Source organism: Anolis sagrei, chromosome Y (genome assembly GCF_037176765.1).
Source record: "Anolis sagrei isolate rAnoSag1 chromosome Y, rAnoSag1.mat, whole genome shotgun sequence".
In the NCBI taxonomy this organism is placed as follows: domain Eukaryota; kingdom Metazoa; phylum Chordata; class Lepidosauria; order Squamata; family Dactyloidae; genus Anolis; species Anolis sagrei.
This window is the reverse complement of record NC_090035.1, coordinates 57,622,896-57,627,507: the sequence shown is the minus strand read 5'-3', so window position 1 is coordinate 57,627,507 and position 4,612 is coordinate 57,622,896.

The window sequence follows — 4,612 nt, the reverse complement described above, 5'->3', positions numbered from 1 at the left end:
ACTACCTTCCTCTCTTAGAATTTTTTCCCAAAAGTTTTTAGCCTCTGTCTCCGAGGATATCCAATGTCTTGTCTCCTTCCACGAGATCATCAGCCCTTCTTTTTTCTCCCATCTAAACCGAATATTCCTCTTCTTTAACTCGTCGGTTAAAAAGTGATATTTCCTTCTTTTTTCCAGGATTGTTATGGGGATTTCTTTTAGGATTGCAATCTTATTACCTTTGTAAAATGTAGGGGTTCTTGCGTTTTCTCTCAGTATCTCGTCACGTATACTTTTTTTGGTGAAATGAACCAGAATATCCCGAGGTACATTGTATTTTTTGGCATAACTAGAGTTGACTCTGGAGACTCTGTTAATGATCTTTTTTGTAGATTCTATACTGGTTTTCGTTACTGTTGAAACCAGATCGGAGAGCATTTCTTTTAGATCCTCATTTTCTTGTTCATTAATATTGCGAAACCTTAATTGTGATTTTTTTTCTCTCAGTTCCTGAGTCTCTTGCTGGTATCTTAGGGTAGTTATTGAACCTTCCATTGTTTTCATCTTTTTTCCATGTCCACTTGTCTTTCTCTAAAGATATCATTTTCCTTTTTTAAGTTCTTATTTTCTTGTTTCAGTCTCGCTATGTCTTCTCTTACCATCGTCATTTCTGTGTTAAGAGTGAGGTGTAGTTCCTCCTTTATTTATTTCTTCATTTCGTTTAGTTCTCCCTTAATCTCTTCTTTCAGTGCAGTATTTTGTTTGACATTCTTCTCTTGCATAGCCTGGACTACTGAATGTATTTTCGTAATTTCTGCTAAGATGTCTCTGAGATTCGGTTCTTCTGGAGTGTTGTCTTCCCCCCCCCTCCTTTCTTCTCCTTTTCTTTTTCTTTTTCCATTTTCTCTGTCCTCTTTTGCGTGGACATGTCGTTTCTTACTGCTTCAATTTTCTCTTGTTCTATTTGTTTCTATCTGTTTATCCCTTAAAGCACCCTCTTTAATAGGTTTCGGATAGGCCTACCTTACAGTAGTTTTCTCCTCCTTCTTCTACTTCTGAGTTGTTCCTTGGGGTCTGTTGGGGTTTTTTGGGTCTTCCTCTTCTGTCCTCTTTCTTCCTGCTTCTTGTCTCTTATCCCCTGGTTTTAGTTTTCTGTTTCGTTTTCCGTCGCCTTTCGCGGGGATTCGTCCGCGGGGTTTCTCAGATCTCGCGAGATTCTCTCTTGCGCGAGGCTTAGCTTCCTCGCAAGTACACTTCCCTCCTCGCGAGGTTTCCTCCTCCTCCACCGAGTCTCCGCGCCGATTCCGCAGCTCTCCCCACTGCCGCTCCGCCGATCCCTCTCCTCGGCGCCGCCTCGGTCTGTCGCTCCTCCGCTCTCCGCGGCCCTCCGCGATCTCCTCTCCTCCACCCGGGGTCCTTCCCGCCTCACGCGCAGGCTGAGGAAGCACCTCCACTTTCGGGTGTGCTTGGGAAACCTCAGCTACCAAGGCCCCGGGAAATGTTTGGAGCAGGTGAGGTGAAACAGGGGAGGGGGAGAAGGGGGAGAAGGACTATATGACTTTTCTCTTTTCTCCCATTTCTCCCATTTCTACTTTTCTCTTTCTCTTTTCTCTTCTTTCTTCTATACCTATATTTTCCTGGTTCTACCCAACTTTCAGTTTTTTGGAGTTCCTGAAGTTACTATAGCGGAGCTTTAGTTGTTTAGGTATTATATTTAAGTATTATATTTTGCGTAATTGAATATTTTGAATATTTTGGCGTTTGGGTGTTGTCCTGGCTGTTGGCTAGCTGACTGCTAGCTGCTGGCCGAGTTGCGGCACCCGACTTTCCTGTTTTCCCCCTCAGTATTTCATTCTGTCTTGCTCACCTTTTTATTCGTTTCTTCTTTCTTTGGGTTACGTTGTTAAGTTAAGATGGTGGCTGGCGAGTTTAGCCCGGGCTTTTTGTCCGGGAACCTATGTTGAGCCTCACCCCTCCGCCAAGTTGGGGGTCTCCGTTGGAGCGTCTTGGTCTAAGGGTCTTACTGCTTCATTATTTCCACGAGGCAGGGGGGGACTAGCCCCCCTGAGGCATTCAACTAGGGGCAAGAACTGACGAGCGTCACGAACTTGCTTCTCCCGCCATCTTGCCACCACCAACTTCTAATCTGGGCAGTCTGTCTTTGCCTCTGTTGGCATGGAGCCCCTGCACCTGGTACCAACTGCGTCTGGCTTCCGCGAGCGACCCTTACCAAGTAGAGCTTTGTAGACTTCCAGGGAAAAAGGAGTTCAGGTTTCAGTGATGGCTGACTGAAGTCCCTCAGCAAAGGAGCTGAAAGGCTGTATATCTTCCGGCCAAGCTGTGGGGTTGTATCTCCCCGGCCAAGCCATAGAAGACAAAGCTTTCTACAGGAGCTCTTGGTATTATGTCCTGTACGCAAAGCTTCTCTGTATGGACTGAACCCAAACTGGCTCCTATTCCCTCCAAAACCCAAAAAGGGGCGGGACCAGGGAGCCTAACTATAATTGACAGGTGGCTTGCCCTATGTTTGCAGCCAAAAGAAGCCACCTATCTACAGAGTCCCTGAAACTTAGGACTACAACAAACATTCAATGCAAAGCAAACAAAATTGGAGCTCCTGGTACAGCTGTACCTGCACAATTATGGACTTATGATATATATTTTCATGATTTTCCTTGTGGCTGAGGCTTTCCCCTTGACCTTTTTCCTTCACTTTTCTTATGATGAAATCCCACCAAGAAATTGCAGAGCCCAAAACATTCACAAAGAACCTAATCCACAAATTGTATAAATAAATATTGTATAAATATAAATATTGTATAAATATGTGAGAGGAAGCCACAGGGAGGAGGGAGCAAGCTTGTTTTCTGCTTCCTTGGAGACTAGGACGCAGAACAATGGCTTCAAACTACAAGAGAGGAGATTCCATCTGAACATTAGGAAGAACTTCCTGACTGTGAGAGCCGTTCAGCAGTGGAATGCTCTGCCCCGGAGTGTGGTGGAGGCTCCTTCTTTGGAAGCTTTTAAGCAGAGGCTGGATGGCCATCTGTCGGAGGTGATTTGAATGCAGTATTCCTGCTTCTTGGCAGGGGGTTGGACTGGATGGCCCATGAGGTCTCTTCCAACTCTTTGATTCTATGATTCTATGAAATCTCTTGCATGGACAAGAACAAAGGTGGCACCCTTGCTCTCGGAGTTTCACCCAGCAGGTGGGGTCGCCCCTTGGCAGAACTTTAATCATTCTTCTATTTGGAGATCAGGGTGCCTCCGGAAAGCCCCCACCTTTGTTTTGATTGATTCAATTATTTACCCACTATGGAACACTCATCCCAGTTTCGCCCCATTGTCCTCATGCTCCACTGTTTGGAAAGATCTGGATTTTCCTTTGTTTATGTTGATCCACTCCAATCAAGAAACGATAGGTTGGTCTTGCTTGAGACTATGAGTCTCGTGAGGCCCCCTGGCAGTTCCTTTTTTCAACTCAGTCATAGATTCTATTGTGTTTCATCATCCCACCTTCCTCTTTCCTGGTTTGCCGCCGCCGCTAGGTGGCTGAAGCTCTCTGATTGGCTCCAACACATCGCTGAAACTTCCTGTTGAGCTGCCTCCCAGCTGTTGACTCATTGGCCAATCACAGCGAAGACCAGCAGGGAGGCAGGGGTGGGAATTTTGAACCTTGCAACTCTGTATTTCCTATAAAAATGGCTGTATTGATGTAATTTCTCATGCTCTGCTGGCGAATGATTGCGGCTCTGCATCCTTTTAAGCAGAATCGCTAAATAAACCTCTTTGGTGGGTCTAAGAGCTCCTCTCTCCTGGGCAGGAGCCTCCAAATTCTAGCTCGATAGCAGATGTAGTCCAAAATCCCATTGGCTTTTTGAGCTGCTGCATCACACCCTTGGCTCATGTTCACCTTGTTCTCAATGAAGACTCAAATATCTTTTTCACATGGGATTCCTTGTGTCACCCATTTTGTTTTTCCTGCCTAAGAGTAACATCCTACTTTTGTCCTTGTTGAAATTCATTGTATTAGATTTGGCCAATCATTTCCCTAATCTGTTGAGGCCATTGTGAACTTTGATCCTGTTCTCTGCCATCCCTCCTAATGTGGTGTCAACTGCAAACTTATTCAGAATGCCCTCTAAACCAGGCTTTGGCCAACTTGGGCCCTCCAGGTCTTTTGGACTTCAAGTCCCACAATCCCTAACAGCTGGTAGGCTTCTTCTTCCTTAAATAGGCAAGGAAGAAAAAGGAAAAGGCCTCGGCCCATCATTGCCCTCTCCTTCTCCTAGAAACAAGCCTCCTTTTACCTGCAGCAGAAATGCAATGGGTCCGTCCCTTAAAATGCTCCGTGTGGAAATAGGCGCTCCGAGAGTTGAGTTCTGCCTGAGAACAAAGGAATAGGAAAAGAGGCAAGAAGGAAGGCTATGCTTCTTATCTTCCTTTCCCACCACCAGATAGAATGGCGTATTGGACTTCAGTACCCAGAATCTCCAACTCATTGATCTCAATCTTTCTCAGAGACTCTTCCCTTCTGAGGTTGGGAAGAGAAAGGAAGCTGTAGCTTCCTTTCACCCCCCAGAATCCCCAACTCATTGATCTCAATCTTTCTCAGAGAATCTTCCTTTCAGAG